We start from the raw sequence: 22,406 nt of genomic DNA, 5'->3' as shown, positions 1-22,406 counted from the left end.
CTATGATTGTAATTTATCCTCCATCCATTTATAGAACTCTCATAAAAGTCAATGGGAGGGACTGGTACCAGGTATGCAATATACTGTAAAAACTTTAAAACATCTTATTACTGGTTACCAAAATGATAGAAATTTTAGAACAGTGACTGTGGGATGAACTCAGTTTATGTTCCACTTCCATCTGGTCTGCCACTGTTTCCTTGAAGAAGATGGGAAACAGCACACATTGGATTGCATGCATCGTCCTAAGAGAGAAATACTCTGTATTCCACCTGTACAGCTGAGCATTTAGGCTCCACTCTTTTGCCATATCTGTGTAATCCCAGGATGTGCTCCTGTAACTGTCAGGTTTTGTTCTGTCAGAGCCTAAGTTTTCTGAATTAAACAGGACCTCTTAGGTAACTGAAGTAGTATGTCTGTAGACAAATAGTCTGTGAGTCTCACCTGAAGCTCTCTTTCTCATGCAAAAACCCCACCTTAAAGGCTCAGGCTTCAGGAGGTAGCTAGTGCCTCAGAATCCATGGCAGCCCCCGTCACATTTTAGACAGTCACTGTGTAAACCAAACAAGTGGGTAAATAAGGCGAATCAAATGCTCATGCTGCTTATGATAGCGAAGTAGCTTGGAAAGAGCTCCCATGGCACTGCGCTTCTCCACATCCTGCTCCTGTTCGTGGCACTGGCTCTGTGGAAGGCCACTTTGCCCTTCTCCCAGTATTTCATGTGCAAGTGTGCGGTGCGCAAGGAACACAAAAGCTAGCCCTACAAAAACGTACATGGAAACGTAAAGACAGTGGTTGAACCAGTAAATACCTTCTTAGATTTGTCTTTTTTTTTTTTTTTCCCCTTGTCTTTAGAATTTTAGCTTAGGACCTCTCTAGTATTTCTGTGTTGTGAGGATTCGTTTATAAAACAGTAAGAGGGAAATCTAAACCTAGGTCTTTGGAATAAACGAAGTGATTTTCTGGGATTTAGAAAAAAATAAAAAACAATCTGTACTATAAAAATTAAGAAGAGAGACATATATTATGGCCTGATGTAGTAAAGTACTTTAGGTGCTTGCTGGACTTCAGCAGTCCTTAAATCCAAAGTATATTTCATCCACACTTGCAGAATTTAGTGAGCTTAGTCAGAAGTTCCCCACTGAAGCTGATAACGCTTGATGCCTATTCAAGATAGGTAAATCCTCAGTCTCTGTAATAATCATGCCTACATTGTTGCTGTTGTTCATGTTCTCACCTTTCAGAAGTTTTCCAAGAACTAGCTGAGCTACAGCAGGTTATTAGTTAAACGCTGGCTCTTTAAACATCTTTTAAAGTAATCAAACTAAGGAATCATTTCTGAGATTTTACTTTTACATCTGAGAACAAAACACTAGGAAAAAGGGAAACAATGGCATTCTAAATCAGATCCTACATTAGATCACAATAACTTCAGAAGAGCTTTTGCCTTAAAGAGTGTGGGATCAGGCATTATATATCGGTGCATCGTTTTGCATTTTGATATATAAAGTTAGATGCTGACGTACCCAGGTAATTTCTCTTAAAGAAGTGGAAACTCTGCAAGTGGTCAGAGTCTTTAAAAACAAGATTGTTTTTGTTTAGGAGTCCAGGTACTCACTTAGGTGCCTGACTTTATCCAATCAAGTTTGGGTGGTTTCATGTTTCACCTTATTTTAGATTGGCAGACAATTGCAAATAGTTTTGCGTAAGTTAGCACAAATTTTACCAGAACTCTTGGAGACATTAAGATAGGACTAGTAATGCTGAGGATGTGCCTACACTTTTTGTTAACATGTGCTTTGATACTGTACTTGTATAGTAAACCTGATTTGTATTCCAACATGGTTTAAGAAACTTTACAGTAGATCAGTTCATTGCAAAGAAATTAGCTTTTTATTGTCTTTGTCTGACTCACTTAAAGGCTCTAATTAAGGGTATAGTAAACATGAAAACCTCTCCTAATGCTTTAGGCTTTTTTAGGTGTTATTTGAAGAACACTAATGCTTCCTGTTAGGACAGAAATAAAAAGTTTGGTTGATGAACTCAGGTGGGTTTTTATTTTTAACAGTGACAACTGTACTCAATATGAATAGTATTTTAATTCGGCAAACTTTTAAAGAGAATTTGGTTAGAATTTGATTACATTTGGGCTAGAAAAATAAAAGTCACAACATATTTGTGTGTTTTGACCTGATTTTTCTATTGCAAATTTGATTTCAAGATTTTAATGACTCAGAAAATTTACAGTGCTGCCAGACACCTCAATATTCCATGACATTTCCTTCTAAAAAGTGTTGTATGTTTGTTGAAACCTTGCAATATATTACTTACAGCAAAGAACTTCTGCTTTCTTAAGGGTATAAATACCTACTTGCCTATTTCTCCTGTTCACTGTCATTAGTTATAGTATTGGTTTTGTGTTACCAGAAAACAATGCATATTTTAACCTTATTATCAGAAATAAATAGTAATACATATACTCCTTCAATTGATTACATTTGTTGTTAAAACCTGTTTGCTCTCCTATCACAAGCAATATTAAGACACATTATTTATCATTGCTGAGATCAGATAACACGAACATGAAAGAGTATCTGCTATCATTCAGTTCTGGAAAGCAGAGAGTGCTGAATCAGAGTCCTCACTTCACTCAAACATCTTGTACACAACCCTGTGTTTGACATTGACTTAGGTTTAACGTCTCTGATGACCATTCAGAAGATTTTTAAATGCTGTGCAGAATCACACCCAACAGAAGTGGACAGCTTACAGTTACTAAAACTGCAGTTCCTCTGTAAACAGCCTTGGTAATAACAACACTATGTGCAAGGCTGGTGCCACTGTACGTGATAAAAACATTTGATCATTGCCAGGAATGAACACAAAGCCAGACTGGGTCCAAAAGCAAAGAAATTAATTTAGGACGTCAGTGTAAACATTTACTCCACTTTGGCATTTCCTCCTCCTTCAAAAGAGACTTGGCTTTCCAAGGAAGAGCCATGTGAAGGGGAGCGGGAGTCAAGGTTAAAGCCATCACGTCCAAGGCACTAGTTCATTTTTATCGGCGAGAGGTGTTCTCTGTTACGGTGATGTGGATCAATAGGATTGTGAGACAAGATTTCTGCCCAAAATGTTGAAGTCACTTAGACGTGTTTGAATTCATTCTACAAAGTCATTCCAGGGCTTAGCGAAATCAATCCTCATTCCATGTTGGGAGGGAAGAATAGAAATCCATCACCTTTAAACACAACACACTGCAAATCAATGGCTTTAGCGTGCCATGAAATCTTTGCAGCTTTTGCAAAGCAAGTGCTGTTTTTTCCCTTATTGTTTGCCCTTCACTTGACATACAGGAAGAGATGCATCAAGAGGATGGCAGAAGATACGTGTCACTTAACGCATGCTATAACCATGTTTGCCCCGTAATGCTCCCTTGAAACTCTTTGAACTAGCAGGCATAAAAAACAAATAAATACACACAAAACTTCACCCAGTTATAAAGTTAATAGAATCCCTTTCCCACTCTCCCCCTTAAGAACTAGCCCCAGGCAAGCGCTTCCCTTCAGCCCTGAGCTGGAGTGCCACGATCACATTGCACCAGTTCACTTGTTGCACGGTGCCAAGGTGGCATCTCCCCTCCGCTCAACCCGCAGAAACTTCACAGAACCACATTCCAGCGGAGCCCGTTCAAAGCGCTTCTCCACTCCAGCCTTGCAGCCTCTTACCTGCATGTGTCCCTGGTACATCCTGCTTTGTCTGGGCCAGGTGCTTCAGGCCGACAGGGTGGCTGTAGCTGGGCTGGGGGCACTTCTCCTGCGTGCTCGACTAAAGGAAAGGAGAAGGAAAAAAAAAAAAAAAAAAAAAAAAGCAAAAAAAAAAGCCTAACCCTGAAAAATCTATTTTTTGCAAAAGATTCAGTTTGTCCTGGAAGCTCTTTTACTGCTCTCAGTGACCCAGCGCTCCGGGCTGCTTTCTTCCCTTCTCTCTTTTCCTTCTGCCTCCGTCTCCCTCGCTCTCCCTTTTAATGCGGCGCTGCAACCTGCCAAGGAGCTGTTCCTCGCGGGGTGCCGCGGGAGGCGGGCCGGACCCAGGCGGCGGCTGCGGGGCCGCCGGGCGGGGAGAGCCGCGGGGCGGAGCGGGGCCGCCCGCTGCCGGGCCTCGCCCGCCGCGCCGCACCGCACCTCGCCTCGTCCCGCTGCCAGCCGGCCCGGCCTGCCCGCCTGGCGGCCCTGGCCCTCCCCCACCTCCCAGAGGCAGCCCTGGCCTCCCTCCCCACTTCCCTCCTCCCTCCTTCTTTCCCTCCTCCCTCCCTGCTTCCCTCCCTCCCTTCCTCCCTCCCTTCCTCCCTCCGTCCGCAGAGGGAGCGTGCGGCATCCGGGGAACGCGCGGAGCCGCGCGGAGCGTCGTGGCCCGCGGGGGAGCTCCGCCGGGGTCTTGGGGAAACCGCGGTCCCCCGGCCCCACCGCCCCGCCAGGGACTGGCGGCTTCCACTGCAGCAATTTAAAAAAAAAAAATAAAAAATAAAAAATAGTAGGCATAACAACAAAATCATCGGAGTGTCCCGGAGCCAGAGCACGGCAAAACCGGCATCTGGCACACGGAGCCTCCTGGATAGCCGCGAGTTTTGCCTCCTCGCGTGGAGGCAGAGGGGGCGCGCAGGGAAAGGATTCCGAGTGTGGGCACATGCCGGAGAATGGTTGTCTCCGAACCTGGGGTCGGCTACGCCCCGCTCACAGCCCTTTCCCACCGCTGCTGCAGCTGGAAGAGAGCTGTTTGCTGCTGCCTTCCTGCCGCACTGGAAAAGTTTGGCATCGCAGAACGAGAAGGATGTACAGGCTGCCGTCATAATTAAAACGGATTTGAGCAATAAGCTTGGGCCGGGCCCTATCTTGTGCTGTGTGTATGAAGAGCAAACGTGATCTGTCGTGATTCACAGAAAATATCAGGAGACTCTCTTTCTGGCTTGGTAGCATTCCTTGGTAATGTTTTTCAACACTTACTAAAGATACTGTCATATAAAAAAAAATCTGGCAATAGCCTGTACATGTAAAATTCTGACCTTGTAAACAGGCACAACAGGCCTGCTAAATCCTGCAAGCAACACCTGCATTGTCTTGGACCAGCTTTTTTCTCCTCTCCTCCACCTCAAACCTTAAACTTCTCAGCTGCTAAAAAGCGCAGCTGCTTCAATTTCATTGCAAATTTCTGTCCCACCCAGTGTGTCTATATTCAGTGGCACAGAAAGCATCCAGCGCCTCGAAATTGCTCGATTATATAACTTCTCAGCTCTGAGCTCTCACATCTAAGCTGCATAAAACTTTATGATGCTTTTGATTGACCAGAGCAATCCAACCTTAAGTGTGTTCCAGTACTAGAGCAATGCAAAATAGATTTCTTATTCCTGAAACCAGCACATTTGTATCATCACAGCTCTCATTTCAGCTGGCTAAATATGCCTTTTTGAAGTGTTTCTGTTCAGTAAAAAAATGGGGTTTTTCAGAACATGAGTTCATAAAGTTGTCAGTGATGGTACAAGCAAATCTAGCCAATTATTTTTTTCACTTAAGCTTGAGCGTTTTATCTTTCAGATAGATCGCCAAAACGACAGTTCTCTTTCATCCAATGAATATGTATTTGGCTCACTGAGACTTCTAGAACAGCCTAGGAGTTTAGCCATGTATTGGTGATAAAACGAAATAAGAAATGAATATTTTTTGTCTAAATCCCTTAAGCTGCTTTGAAACCTCAATTAAGAGCTGATGAGCTTAAAATATTTCTTTGGGGTTGTCCATACATGTTAGATACCTCTTACTGTAAAACTCCACTGTGTAATACAAAAGGTGATTGCATTTGCACAAATGAAAATATCAGATTTGAATTATTGTGGTTTCACTTAAAATATAGAGTACAGATTTTTCAGTTATCAATATCTGGCTGTCTTTGTGCTCAATTTACGAGAAAGTTTAGGTCTAGATGAGAAAAAGTGAGTCCTGTTTAAACTTGAAGCCTTGGTGTCTTTGCTGTTTGTTGAACAGAGATGTATTGGACTCCTAGTAATCTTGAAGGTGTGCTTTTCCACTCTGGCTGCAGTACATCCAGATTGTCCTTTCCTGGGTTAGTGTGCAGTTTTTCTATAGTAGCTGAATGTTTTTAAGGCATGTGAAAGTTTCTTTTTTGTTGCTGCTGCTTTAAGCACAGGGCTCGTTTGTTTTTCTCAGAGGGGAAGCTGGGGTAAATTTGTCAATGCGAGTACGTAGCAGTATCTGTTTTTTCTAAATCTAAGTATATGCGTAACGGTTTAGATTTTCCTATAGGGTAGAAGGAACTACACTTATAGTAGAAAATTGTTAATTCCAGAATGATTATTCATGCCATGTTATTTGTGGGTGAGGGAGAAACATTGGTAGAATTTAGCAGAAGTCAAATGCCAGATATGAGGTTTTATAGTCTAGTGCATTGGAATAGGCATTTTCCTTAATGCATCAGAAGCAGGTGCATTCATTTCACAACGTGTTGATGCAGAGGCGTACTGATGTTGCGTTTTGGTAGGATCTGGCAGATCCAGTAAAGCCAGGTAGATCCAGCTTTTACCTTTTTCCTCAGCAGGGGGCTAACTCACTGGGCACCAGTCAGTGAGAAGGCTGGCGAAGCAACAGCCAGTTCGGTAGAGTCAGAGGGAGGTGTATGCGCGGATAGATGGATGGCAGTGGTTTCTTCCTAAGGAGCTGTTTTTAAAATATCTTTCAGTGCAAGCCATGCTCACATGCGCATGGGGTGCTGCGCTTCCACAAGTATAAACCCCGCCTTTGCTCTAGCTCTTCACTAGAAGAAATTTCAGGAAGATTGTTTCCCTCTCCAGCTAGTTCTAATCTGGAATCAATTAATGATATATCCCAGTTATAGTGCAATTTCAGAAATGTGCGATGGTGGCTGGGACAGAAAGCTTTAACGTGCAAATCTGTAACGTAAATATAAATACAAAGGCAAGTTCTTTACGGCTTAGCAAAAGCTGAGTGCCAGGACGCATGCTGTTTGTGACTCTGCTCTATTTGTGAACGTGCAGGTCTGTTTTCTTACAGGGCATCTTTAATTGCATGAGGCTCACTTGCCTAGAATGCTTTAGAAACATTTTTCCATTGTGGTCCCTTTTGGACTGTCTGTGTGGCTGCTTTAGTATTTGAACCAGTGATGTCTGTGTGCTATGAGCTCTCTAAGCTTTGTTGTTTGTTATGGCAAAAATGGGAAAAATCATGGTAGGAAATATGAAAGTCATAATGTTTGTTAAGAGAAAGAAGAGTCACCATATGGCTCAACAGATTTTAATTAATATTACATTGCCAGAGGAAATCTTGTAAAAAGTCAAATAAAAATCCTTTATTTTACAAATAAGTGCTCAGAATTTGTTTTCAAATACATTTCTAGGGCTTTTAGGACTATTAGGAAGCCTAGAGATAGTAATGGGAGTGCAGGGGCATTTTCAGAAATACAGAAGTGCACAAGGTGTTTTTGGAGAATCTGGCAGCTACCCACCTACTGTCAAAACCCTGACATTTAACTCCTACTGGAGGCCGACTGATTTTCAATAGCAGTAGGTATTTCATTCCTGTATATCTATATGTAATCCTGCAAATCTAACAAATAGTTTTACATCACTGACTCTGAAATGGCACAAACCAGCACATAGAGACTCCAAGTTAGTAACAGTTGTCATAGCATTCTTCATTTACAAAGTGATTGGAATGGTAAAGTCTGTGGTTTCCATGCCAAGAAACCACATGGTAAGGGCAAGTCGTGATTTTTGTTAGGGAAATCACTCAATGATAAACAGACCCACACGTTCCAAGTTACAAAAGCGAGTATATGCTTAATGTGAAACACGTAGTTAAGTGCCCTTCCTTAGTAGGGATACTTATCTGGAGGTGGGCGATAGGTAACTTCAAGGAAAATGAGTTTCCCTAGTTGTAAATTGTGTTCAACAAAGTGTTTGATTGAAGAGCTTCAAATGCAAATTGAGGGGGATGATTAGTGGCATCAGAGCAGCCATTGCCTGTGATGTACTGTAGTCCTGCAGCTTCAGAAGCCAGACTTGGATAGAGCACTTTGGGAACTCAGAGCTCTGCGCGTGGCAGGTCGGCATCTCCGTCACTCCACTGTGCTTCTCAGATCTCTGAATCTTTTGGTGTTTCTCATGTATGACAACAGGTTGTGTTGCCAGCATCCAACAATGGCATATGTTTGGTCACAGAGACACAGATTTGCCGCTTTGTTCGAGTAGATTCATGTTCTGGTGCACATACCTTATATAAAACATCAGTCTATTAGCTTATGTAACCCTGGAGATAATAAATAATTTGCATACATGGAAGCTCTTTGGGTTCATTTAGACCTAATGCGTGCATTTTACTAAGAAATAGATCTTTACGAACATTAATACTAATAAATATTTTCATTAATAATATTTTTTGCTAACTGAAAATATTTGGCCTGATTTGTGAAAACATGGAACTGATGAAAAATTAACTACCAAAAATAACCTTGCTTATTCTTAGACTCAAATGAGGTGCAAAAAGTGTGAAAATTAAATTCGGTTGTTAATATATTAATAGTTCTAACTCTTATTAATAATATAGAATTAAGAATTTATAGTATTGTTAGTTCCAACAGATTGTAATTACACTCTATACTTTGTTTTCTAGTTGCAGTGGTAAGATATGAATAGTACAACCACGCATCAATGGAAGTGCTAATTATTTTATGTGTATTTACGCATCGCTTTTATGTGCTAACATGATTTATATGTGTTTAGGGAATGCATGTAAAGGAGGTGTTTGAGGTACTTTACATACTTTAGTGAATAACAAATTTAAGCAACACACAATCCTAAATTAATTTTAAAAGGCTAAAATTTTTCTAATGATGCATACAAAACATTTCATTAACAAGCCTCAACATAGAAACCACAAGTCACAGTAACAAATAGCAATTAGATTGTAAAGAGCCTGAGTAGAATACTAACAGGGTAATTCTTCGTTATGTCAGAGTCACACCAATTTTTTTCACCTGTAACTCTGTGTCAGTCAGTAAATACCTGCCTAGAATTTGTCAAGAGAATGAAGTAAAATACCATGTTTTTCCAGATTATGACCAGCATAATTACAAAGTCTGCAGTCCTGTTTCAGTTGATGATTCCACTGTTTTTACCCTAATTTATGTACAGCGTGCCCCTTGTTTTTACTCTAATTGTACGTGTAGGATGAGTGCCAGAGTGGGCAGAGGTGGGAGCAGCCCAGCTGCATCGCCATTAGCACTGTTTTACGTGTAGTACAAGTAGTGGTATGTGATGGGGCAAGGTCACAGCTCCTACAGAGCCTGTGCCACTTGTGCCTGTATCTGAAACAAGCGCTGTGGAGAAATTGTACCTTCCTTGGGACAGGTGGGCTCTGGGTGGGCTTTTCACATACACTTGTATCGAATTCAGCAGCAGCTAGTGCTGTAAAACGTGGCCTGTTGGAGGGAGGATACAAGTCATGGTTATCCATTAACATATCACCCACATCAAACAGTAAGAATAGGAAATGGCCTTCTAAGAGCTCTGTCCTGCCTTTATCCTGTGTGGTTGTGTTTGTTAGCACCATAGTTACTGTTGTTCGGCCATAGATTCAGTTTCCTAGCAGAGGAGACTTTCTTTGTTTGCAGAGAGGCTGTTTTAGCTGTGTAGTAACACTGTTCTCCACACAGAAATGCCTTATACAAAAAGGATCCTCTGCCTATTTAGACAAAGAAAGGAGGAGAAAATGTTTTTCTCCACTTTCCCCGTGCACCTGATTGTAGATTCCAAGAAAACTACATTTCAATGGTCAAATGGCCAATGCTGTTAAGTTTTCCTGAGTTTGGATCCTGGCATGCTTCTGCTGAAGTAAGCACAGACTTTTCACTGACTCCATTGAAACAGAGCGCATGGATAAAAGCCTCATCTATGTAAGTGTTGCAGACTTGTAAACTGACCATTTCTGATTTATCAAATAGAAAAAAGCTTTATGGAAGATGTAGAATCTCCAAGCGAACGCCTGTACTGCAGCTACTACGATTGCAGTGTAGCTTAAATGTATTAGGGTTGATTCTGCAGCCTCTTACTGAAAGTCTCAAAATGTTGAAAGACCACAACCGCCAGGATAATCAGCTCCAGTGCTTAACTATCCTACTATTGGAAAGATTTTACTATTGACCTCTCTTAAATATGCATTCCTGAACTTTATGCCCTTTTTCCTTTTTGCTTTAGCCAAAATTGACGTGGAGAAGGATGTATCCCTTTCCCTTTGTAGCTGCTTTGTACACATTTTAAGAAACTTACTGCATCTGCCTCAATTTTCTCATTTCTAGAGAAAGCAATTCCAGTTCCTCATGCCTTGTCACATAGGTCAGGTTTTCTAGCTCTTGATCATCTTTCTTATTACTTTCCTTGTAAGTCTAAACTACTTAGACTTGTTTACTCCAGTATGTCCCAAACTGGACAAGTACTCTAGCCTACTCTTGTTGAGTAGATCAGAAAAATTTCTTCATGCGTATTACATGCAGTATTTCTGTTTATATATCCCCCATACGGTGTTGCAACACCATGGTGCTGCTGAGTCATCTTCATCTTGTGTTCTACTGTTACCTTTGGTGATATTCCTGAATCATTTACTTACCCACTGTGGTTTTTGTGGTTGATTAGTCCTACCTAACTGTAGAATTTTGCCACTGTACGTATTGACTTGTATCCTACTTATTCAAAACCATTTCTCCTCTTTATCTAGATGTTTTTAAATTCTGATCACATCCTTGTCTTGTTCTCATAAGCTTTTCCAGCTTCATGTTGCCTACAAATTTGACAAATATGCTTTCTATTCCTTTAGCCAAATCATTAATCAAAATACTGAATTATACGCTGTTCTATGGCATGCCACTTGGGAAGCCCCTCTAGTTTGGTTGTGAATCATCAATAACTGTTTTCTGAGTAGAGTTAGGCAACCATCTAACTGATTTTTCTAGACCATGTGTCCTCCAGCTATTTTTGACAGTATCCTAAAGTTCTTATTAAAAATATCTATATTTTTTTGCCTGTCTGTAATGCTTGTTACCCTGTTGTACAGAGAAAACAGCCTGCATTGCTGGTTACTCATCCCCTTGTCATCTTCTACATACTTAAATTATTTGTCTGATTAATTGTTACAGTATTTCTGCTGTAATTAGAAGTAAGCTTTCTGGCCTTTCTTTCCCCAATTTTTAATGCTAAGCTCTATGTTTGTACATGTTCACAAGTTCAATTTAATGATTCTGAGACTTGCCTAAATATTTTCAAGCCTGCATTTTCCTGTCACTGGTGTTAGATCTGTTAGACTTCTGATCACAGCTGACCATCTTTAATATTTTAAATCTAGATTTTTTCAGATACCAGTAATATTTTAACAGCATGTAGCTCACTGGGGGTTCTAAAACATGTTTTAGAAGCTGTGTAAATATACAGGCATTTACCTACTCCAAGCTCCTGATGTCTGTGGCCAGATGAGTGCCAGCATCCAATGTGCTTTCGTATGTCTGCACTACATTGCCATCACGTCAATGAGTGCAATGTAAACATATCAATTTACCTTCACGTTACAAAAAATTACTTATGTAGAATACTTGCTTATAGAGTTAATGAAAATCTGGTTTAAATAATTTAATATTGCTAAGAATGTTTACATAGTACCAGTACCTAAAACATGCTAGACCTCAAATGAAAGGATGATTTGGAGGGATATGTTTTAATCTTTTTTTCTTGAGTACAAAAATACTCTACCGTGAAAAATGAAAATTTTTGCTCTTTAATTAGATTTTTTCCACTTGTGATTACTGATAATATATGTGACACATACTCCTCTTACCATAGTAACTGCTTCGCTATTTGTTGTACTTGACAAACCTTGAGAATGTACTGGACTGAGTGAAGTGTCCATTTAGAGTGACTACACACGACTGCACAAGGGATTTCCTGGCAGAGAAGGGTTCAATGTTGCTGTATAAATTCTGGGTAGCCAGCATGAAAAAGATACGAGAATACTTTGTACCTCAGATCCTGTTCAATATAAAAGAAAGAAGGATTTTTGTTGAAGAATGATTCTTAGTCACTGGAGAGGTACTGCAATACAGAGAAGTTAAATACTTAGCTCTCATGAATTGTTTTTAAACTACTGATCCCAAAGCATTTTGGGAGTAAGTGCTGTTATCTGTATTTTGTACAGGTAGAGATAGGGATTGGGAAATTGCTTTCATTTCATCACTAACTGTGGAGGTTAAACAACTACTGTTCAAGTTAAGACATTTTATGATCAGCAGTTCCAATAACGTTCATCAGGGAGTATTCAAGGAACCGCTTAAGAATGTCTCTGGACTGTTAATGTTGTTTTTTATTAATTGATACAGCACTGGGAAGGCAACTACTGTGCCAGAATTTTAAGTGGGATGGCTTAGTAATTACAGGCCTTTCAGCCTGGTGCCAGTCTTTGGCAAAATAATGGAAGACTGCTATGGGACATTATTAATAAAGTAATAATCAGGAATAATGTAATTTATGGCAGTTCTCATTCATTTATGGAAAATATATCCTGTCAGACTAACTCAATAGCTTTCTTATGATAGATGAGGTTTGGTCAATGAATGTTGTAGTGCTGATGTAATGGACTTTCTGAGGGCATTTGTCATGGTACCACACAACCTTTGATTAGGAATGAGAATAGTGCAAATTCAACCGGGTAACACACTAAAAAGACCTAAAACTGCTTATCTGGTAGTCTTAATATGCAAAGTGGGAATCATTATCTAATAGGATCCCTTAGGAATTGTTAGGCCATAGTCTGTTTCTCATTGCTTTTAATGACCGGAAAAATATTAAAAAATAATTAATGGTAAATTTAGATAGATGGAATAAAGTTGGGACTTTGGAAGTAAAGGCAGCTTATGAAGTGATCCATAAATTATATATGCTTCAGTAAAACTGAAGGTAAAATCATATACATGTATATATATTTGGTTTCAGTATATATTTTTTCATAAATATGAAAAAATAATTTAGTTTACATTTGCAGGATGAATGACTCTATCCTGGGAAATAATGACTGAAAAGTGTTTGGGAGATCTTGATAAATAGTTGGTTGAATGTAGGGTTTCACTGTCACACAGTGGCCAAAGGCCTAAAGAGAAACGTCAAACAGGAATCATGAAATGAGGCTACTTCAGTGTCAGTCATGATGTGATAGTGATGTGATAACTTCCTAAATATCAGAGTATGTGTAAAGGTTCAGATTCATGTTTCGAAAAGGAGTAAAGAGTTAGAGAATGATTAATGGACTGGACATTCTGTTCAGCAAGGTACTCAAGGGCTTGAACTTATTTAGTTTCAGCAAAGATAATTTGTCCCAACCTGTATCTATATAAGGCACAGAATATGATACTGAAAATCTTTTCAATATAGCAGTTATAAAAAAATAAAATGGTGGAAAGTTGGAATTTAGGCAACAGTAGACCCTAAGTGCACGTTTTTATAATAAAGGTAATAAACCATTGAAATTGTTTTTAAAGGATCATTATGGATTCTCTGTCTGGAGTTTTTTAAATCAAGATTCCTTGTTTTTTTCTGAAAAATATATTCTGCTTCAAGTAGGAATTTATTTAGAATGAACCTATAGTTGTGTTATGGGAACAAACAATTGATCATTATGATTACTGGTTTTGTAATCTCTGAACTGATTTACTCGAGACTACCTAGTAGACACTGGCAGAGGTTGGGGTAGTACCGGCACTTATTGATTCCCAAGCTTCAGTATTACCCTCTGTAACATATAGCTTCCTATTAAATCAGAAAAAGGCTGGGATTTCTTAAATACAAGTTTCTTTAGATACACATGTGTGCATGTGAATCCTGCCTTCATACTTAGTGTGGGAGATTAAAGGAAGCTTTTTTTCCCATTTGTGCACCTTGCCCAGAAACGGTTCTAAAGCTGTACTTGTTGGTGAGTGCGGCGGCACTGGAGCCCTACACGTGGCCACCCTGAACTCAGTCCCTTGCCTCTAGACAGTCAATGTCACTCTGGGAGGGCTCTTCTGGGAAGCCAGGGCCAATCTCCCACATACACCCTGTATCAGATGGAGAATATGCTTCCCTCAGCGCCCTCGGAGCCATCAAACCTTTTTCATTATAGCTTTTGGCCTTCCTATGCTGCACTGACTCCCAAAGTCATTACTTTTTTCTGCTGAGCAGGAAGTTCATGTTTCAGATGTTGTTTTTTCATAATGTGTGCTCAGTTTCAAACTGTAAGAATATTTTTTATTAATGATGATTCCTTCTTTTTTTTTTTTTTTTTGATTGAAGCATCTGTGTGGGTTAAAAAGTTCCTGTCACACAGATCAGGAATTTGTTGATGACACACAGAGAATGTGTACCACTGAAAAGGAGAGGCTGTTCTGAGACCTGACTTCATGGGATCCTGAACATGTGTCTGTCCCACTAGCTTAGTAGGCCAAATTCTTATGTCCTTGCTCAGATGTCTGAATATAAGACGTTGTCTTAAATTTTTCAGTCCAAGTAGGCCAGTCCCTGAGTGATTCAATGTCACTGCTTTAAATTATTTGGTATTCCTTATGCTTGATGTAGTGTCATGTGGAGAGCCAGCACAACTATCTCTGTGTTTTACGGCATTTCACAGCAAGGAAGGCAACCATGCAGAGAAGTATGTGCATCACCCAGCTGATAAGAGAACGGATCCCCATTTGATTCCAGCACAGGCTGGTGGGTGGAACTGTGATGTATGCCTGCCAAGAAAAAAGCTACCAGGGCACAAGTTATGTGAGTATACCAGCTTCAGTTCATCTTTTCTCCTGCTCTCACAGAAATGGCTAAACATGATTAATAGTGGGACTTTTTAAATGTGAGACTTGGCAGTTAAGATTAGTCTGCCACAAACAAATTCTGCTGAATCTTTCCTTTTGGCTTTTCTGTCATTCACAGATAATGTGTGTTTCAGGCTCATGATTTAAAGGTTCTAAGCACATGTATAACAGAGGTATTCATTTTGGCTGCACAGAGGGGAAAATGCATTTATCCTTTCTTCAGTTATTAACAAAATAGCTGTCTTAGAATTTCGGGATGTGTTGACGGTAACAGAGACAGAAGTGATTGAGGTCCTTTGACACAGAATGAAAAGTTCACTGTAGATTTTTAAGTTTGTTAAAGAATGCACATCCTGTGAACTAGAATATCAGCAGCAATCATCGGTTTAACAGACTGCGGTCGGACAAGAATAATCAATTATGTCTTATGCCTATGTGGGAAATGTCTCCGTTTTCACGTCTGCGAAACAAATGATTAAAGTGCATGGCTGGGCTCTGAAGTCTGTCTTTTGATAAACTGATTCTTTGAAAGCTGCTTCTAGTTTGTCAGTGTCAGGTAAACCAAATTTATTTTAGGGTTTCTTTCATCTCCATGATAGTATAAGACTCTAATGGTGGGGGAGGGAAGGAAAAATATTTTTGCTTTTGCTTTGGGTCAGTTTGACTAACTGGATCCCTGTTGCCAAAACAGAATAAAAACTCCACTGGAATCAGATTAGGTGATTTTCAAAGCAAACATGAGTGATACAATAACACAAGTCTCAACAGAAAGACATGGGATTTGTGCTCAGAGATCTCTTGATGCTTTTCCAAATCTCATCCCAAAAAATGATCCTGCTCGTTATAGACAGCTATATAAAAGCGAGTCAGTGGAGTTGTGCAACTGAATAAAGCATGAAAATAAAGCTTTAAAGGAAAACGCTTCAAAAAGTCTTATTGCTAACTGCTGTTACAAGTTTTCGTTATTCGCTTTTTGTTCACCTTTAAGGTGAATTCTTTATTCTCAGTAATGATGTCTCTGCATCGTTTTCAAAAACTAACACTTCCTTGCTTTGTCAGAGAATGTTATCCAGTCACGTAAACACAGGACTTAGACGAGGATCTTATATCGTCTAATCTTGTCCTAGCACTGTTTCTCTTTAAAATTGTCACTGACACAGTCTCTCTACCATCTCTTTTCTCAATTGTAAACCAGGGCAGAGTTGTGTGCATGTAATTAGGTGCACGTGTCCCAGGGCCAGCAGAGAGTGATAAAGGCTGTTCCTGACAGTTCATCTTAATGGAGGATTTCAGATTCCGAAAGTAGCAAGAGCAGGTCTCATTAGAAAAAAAAACAACAATAAGTAACAGTTGGATATAAAAAGACAGAGTTATAAGCCAATCATCGTGTTACGCTTACTTTCATCTTGATAGACAACCTTTCACTACTACAATACATATACAGCAATAAAAGCTGCAAAATCCTGGAGCAGGTCCTCAGCAGGGATAAATCATCATAGCTCCATGACAACAGAGTTGTGATAATTTATACCTACCAAAGGCCTGCTCCTTTCTGAACAACTCCACCTCTTTCAAGGCGGAATTCATCTTTTTGCAGAAGGGTATTTCTGTCCTCTGTTGCAGGCTTCGTAAGTAAGTCCTACATAAGGGGCTCGGAAGGCAAATGGGTCTTGTGCTGCTTTGCTGTATCGAAGTATTTCACCTGCTGTGTTGTGGCAATGTTAAGATGAACAATTTGGCCTCCAAAGAATTCCTAATATGAAAGGCTTTGCTAACTAATGTGAAAGTCAGCTGGTGTCCCTTGAGATGCTGTAATTAAGATACAGCAGATGTTGAAACTTTTCTCCAGAAAGTACCAGTGATTAAGATATCATGTGTAGTAAACCTGTGTATTTGCTTAGATACAAGGGAGAATATAGGTAGTATGTGAGGTCTCTTTTTCATGAGACAAGGAGGAAGGTGCGGTGTGTGCTGGGAGATTTGGTTAGAGAAGTTCATGGCAAAATAATTAACTTGGGAAGTGTCTCGCTGATGAACAGCAAAAACGTTGCTGACGTTTGGAAGCTGGAGGGCATGTAGAGAATTTGTACTTTGGCAAAAAACCTACTTGACAGGTCCAAAGAGGAGGCAACAGCTTAATTTTTTTAATGCATTCCTCTTTATTCACTTCATTTGGATTACTGCGTATCATCCTGCTTTGCTCTGTAATCAAACGCACAGATGGAGATACTTTGAAGAAAAGCTTGGGTCCTGTCTTTCTCCGGCTTGGAAGCTCTCATAACTCTTGTCTTTCTCTGAAGTATGGAGTGATTTCCGATTGAATCTGCATTATTGCTTGTTTGCTGTTTCCGTTTGCTAGGGAAACCTTGCTTAGTGTCTATCTGCTCCTTGTGACACACAGGATGGCGCTTTCCCATGTGCTGTAAATCCTTCCAGCTGATTCTGGGATGGTGATGTTCCAGTCTGGATGCCTCTTCATAAATCAAAGCAAGCAAATTGCTGCTTAAGCCCTGTTTATGCAAACTTTGGTTCAAAAACTGAGTGGTGTTTCCGTTAAGGATTCAGAAAATGCACTCAGACTGTATAATACTGAAGCCCTTGCTCCAGTGATGGATAAAGAGACTTTAATATGTTCAATTAAAACTTCACAATCATTTTCATGGTAACAGATTGTGTTATCACCTTACAAGAACTGTGAAGTGTATTAATAGTGATCAAAATATCTACTGTAACTGCATCTCAGTTTTCTCACATTACTGACATGTTAGCTCTGCTGTCTTGTCTGAATTCCAATTTAAACAATTACATTCTGCCCACCTTGATTCTAGCTCCTTCTCATGCACTCAGCACTCCCATCGGCTCCCCTACTTATCCTTTATTTCTGCTCCAACCTGTTGAGCAGTTACTGTGAGCTGTCAAGCTACGAAGCTCTAGTCATGACTCCTATGTATAATCTACGTATTAATTTTCAGAGCACTTCCTTAGGACAAAAGGCAACACATGTTACTCCTTCCCAGTACGGCTGCATAATTTCAGATGTAAACATGATGAACTCAGGCCATCTAAGCCAATGTTTTTGGGTGCTGTATTGGTATCGTGCATTGAGTATAATTTTATATACGTTTCAGTTGCAGTAAGTAAAATTAAGTGTGTTCAGACTTAAACATTTACAGTTTAAAACCACCTGTAATCCCTCCAAAGTGTGAACTACAGTTCTGTAAAAGTCTCACTCTTCACCTAATTAGTATAGCAAAAATGCTTTCAATTTCTGTGACATTTTTCTCCTAAGCACTGCAAAACATTTTATAAGTTTTAATGAATTTAGACTTGAAATATCATTATTATATGGGTTATCACCATCATCTTCATTTGAAAGAGGAATGTACAGAATCTCAGAGGAAAATTAAATGACTTGGAGAGGAAACTTTGAAGTACTAACAACTCCAGCTTTGAAGTCGTCTTCTCTCTGAAATATAAGATCCATTTGTCATTTCTGCAAACCAGCATTCTCAAAATATGATTTGCAATTTCCAAAGGGAGTCAGAAGAGTGTTTGTATTAGCCTAGAAATACCTAAACATCTTAGGTAGTATGGCTGAAGCCCAGTTTCTTCAGGCCAAGGAAGTGAGTAATCACTTCCTGCAATCAGTTATTACAATCAGTTCTCACTTGGCCATCCTGTAGGAACTGAGCTGTTATTAGAGATAAAAGATGATTAGCTGTTTCCTGGTTACTGTAAACACAAGAGCAAGAGATAGGTTGAATCTGGATTATTACTTCCTGAGACCTTTTTTTTTTTTTTTTCCTCCTTGTTTTTTTGTACTTAGGTTAGCATAATGGGTTTCTGATCTATAACTAAGTCTCATAAAGTAGAGGGAGATATTTTTGGTTTTGTCATGCCCACAAAGATGAAGCCAGAAGAAATACACCTTACCTGAAATGAAAGTTCCTTCTCTTGGTTCAGCCAGAAACCTAACAGAGGATTAACAGAGCTGAATTTAGCCTCAAGTTCAAGTCAATTGCATTTATTCCTCCACCAGCTTGTATTGCCCTCACCATTTTAAATCTTACCTGCAAAGGGAAGAATAGAATTGAGAAGAAGAGTCTGTATCCTGTACTTCCTGTATTTCTAGAACAGGACTTTTCCTCCAACCTTGGTGCGTGGCTTTGGACTTCCTCTGTAGCCAAAACACTGTCACGAAGTTAATTTCTTCTCAGAGTTGAACTCCTCTTTCTTTTTTTTTTTTTGTCCGTATTTAAGCTTTACTCATTATACTTACATGCTGCAAAAAATTCACATCTTCAAGTGATTCTGCTTCAAGGTGCCACAATGTACTGCTGCAGTCACAAAGCAAACCTGACACTGAGGTACGTGTGGTCTTTGTTGGAGAATAATGAGGACAACACAGTAATGTGGTTATGTAAGTCAGCGACGTGGCCTCAGGTAGTACTGTGCAGCTTAACAACTGATATGACCAGCATTTAAACACACATTATACATGTGTACCAAATTGTGGTGTAAACATCAGCTCCACTGTGCTGAAATCATGGAATGGAAATCATGGAAAAGAAATGGATTAGGGCTTTATGGTAACAAATGAGGCATTCGTGTTGTCTTGGGCTTGTTTGGCCAGCAGTGGACCAGGATGGTCTCTCAACATTTCTACTGGTTGTTCTGTCATGTAAAATTAAAGGAGGTTTCAAAGCAGAAAAGTCCACATCCTTTTGATCATAAATTGGAGGCTTTTCTATGCAGGACCTGAAATATTTGCTATTTTGTGAAGAAAGAGGAACCCATGGCTCTTTGTAAATAATAAATGATAAAAATAAAGCATGAGTAACCAAGACAGCAGGAAATGCATTGAGAAATGGCTGTAGGACCAGGATTACCCAACAAGATGTAATTCATTATTTGTTGTTCAGCTTCAGAGTTTTAATTCCTAAAGGAAGGGCTGCTACAAAATTCATTTCCAAAAATAGTAAAAATATGGTACAAACACTTAGGTAGTATTTGGCATAGAAACAATTAGAAAGAAGAGAATGAGAAAAATACAGAAACTGACAAAGCACAGTTTGAAGAAAAGAACAGAGTTTGAGTTCTATCTACCTCCAGTCTATCAGTAAAATTAATGAATTTCTGTGGGATGTGAAAGTACATATGCTTTGTGATGATCTTCTGCATAGTACTGAGTGTCACTGTCGTAAAACTTTTTTTTTTACTGGTGCCTTGATAAAATGCATTTCACTGATTCAATGCATTTAGTAGACATTTTTCAAGAGAGTAAAATGTTTTAAGCTGTTGTTAATCCAAGGGTGGCATGGGGGTGAGAAAGAGAAGTTAATATGTTTAGTTCAAATGTTTTTATGAATCTTTTTTGCAAATTTGCTTTCTGTTATTTTGCAAATTTTGCAAAACTTCATAAATGAACTTCGCAAAATATTCTCTGACAGGTCAGCCTTATGTAACTCCTATCCTGTAAATATTCCATCTAGCCTAAGGACTGACATGATCCTGCCCATACATGTCAAATACCCTACTTATTTCTTTGAGTATTAATCACTTTGGGTTTCCCATGCTACTGTATAATACTGTAGGTAATAAATATTTTCAGGATCAGATTATAATACTATTGTGAGAAAAACAACATTGATTACTTGGATAATCTCTTCACTACAGTAAATCCAGCTTGTTCTTCCAAGTCCAGCTCTGAGTTCCAGTCTATTAGTGGTCCCAGGAGGCACAGAGCTGCAGAGACACTGCTGTGACAGGCTTTCACGTGTCACTCTTGTGTCTCCACTGCTTATTTCTCTGTGTTTTAGAAAAATAACACACCAGCTCTTAACAGTGTGAATTTGGCTGCCTACTCTTTCAGGAACATCTAATCTATCTGTTTTAGTTATCTCAACTGATCTCCACATGCAACCTTTTATTTATCGTTTTCTGCACCGGAAACTTTTAGCAGTGCATATTTCATTATTCTGCTACATACAGTTAGCACTTTATTATATTTTTCTTCAAGGGCTGATGACACATGTATTCCATGCATAGCAGGATGTAATCTCTGGGTATATATCTATCTGTATACATGTACATAAAAAGAGGAGAGAAAAGGTAAAGGAAAGAAGAGAATGAGAGTGATTGGCACTGGAAATAATTATATTTTTTTTGGTGACAAATATTAGCACTATTATTTATAGGCAAATCTACCCTATTAAATCTTGACAGGGGGATATGTCAGCAGCGTTTCCCATAATAGTTTGGTGCTCACAAAATGATCCACACTGCAGATACCCCATAGCATCTGATTATTTTGAAAGCATATAACAGTAGAGTGATGCTCTTTTTCCTGTGGAAGTTTCCTATGCAAGTTTTAGACCAATAGCTTTAAGAATATTGCCAGCAAATTCGTGATTTCTTTCCTCATACAAGACCATACTAATGTTAGAGAACCTCTTTGTTCTGTGAAACGTACTTGCAAGTAATGGCTTTACTTATAGTGACAGGCAATTGCAATTATTCAGAAATAATTTTCAGTACTGTAAAATTTTTTGCAACAATTAGCAGGAGTCAGCAGAACTCTTTGCTGAGGGTTAGAGTCAGAAAGAGCAGAACTGACTAATGGAGCAATGCGCAAGAAGTAATAAAGAGGTCATCTACCTATAGAGAACTAGAAAATGGTGTTCCAAATTCCTTTAGCAGAGCAGCGTCTTAGAGAGGAGTCAGGTATTTTTCCATCAGATTGGCTTCATATTCCAGAGCAAAAGTTTTTCTTCTTATCTTACTTCCGTTGAAATATTTGATTATGGGAGACACTTAGCGATTTCACTGTCTCCCACCTGAAGCTGGGAACACTCAACTCCTTGAATGTGCAAGACCCTTGGCAGCTGCTGCCATGTGACAGAAGGGTGCTTGAGTACAGTTTTCTTGAGTATATGATGGCTACTGTTAGAGATGAGCAGTGTCATACAGTGAAACGGGCCTGTAAAGTGATGTGATTGATTTGCAGACCAGTCCTCACCTACAACTGTTCTCCCTGTTTTATCTTAGCCATATAACACAGAGCCAGGGTACTGCTCTTCTCAATAATTGGGAAAGCTGGCAGGAAAAACCCTGAAAGCTTAAACAGAAGATGGCCTTGGACTGTAGGAAAGTTGCAGGGAGCTGTCTGGATGTGCTGGTGAATCGTAGAAGGCTTAATTAGCAAGAAGCACTGTGACAGCCATTTCAGTCATAGGCAAGTTTGCTCTTTATACCTTACAGCCCCAGAGCTGATACCGAAAATAGCTGTTTGCGCGTTTCAGGCAGAAAGTACATTTGGGTTTGGTGATGAGGTGAGGAGCTGTCTTGTTTGTCTCTTTCTCTGATTTTGTGCTGCAAAGGGGTGGATCCCCAGCTATAGCTCAGTGGCCCAGTACCCAGCTTGCCATGGTAGGGTGATAATTGGCCTGCTAAGGAAGGGAGTAATAAAAAGTAGGGGAGAAAAAGCAGATAAAATCTAA

Source organism: Tauraco erythrolophus, chromosome 11 (genome assembly GCF_009769465.1).
Source record: "Tauraco erythrolophus isolate bTauEry1 chromosome 11, bTauEry1.pri, whole genome shotgun sequence".
Classification (NCBI taxonomy): Eukaryota; Metazoa; Chordata; class Aves; order Musophagiformes; family Musophagidae; genus Tauraco; species Tauraco erythrolophus.
This window is presented reverse-complemented; position numbering follows the sequence as displayed.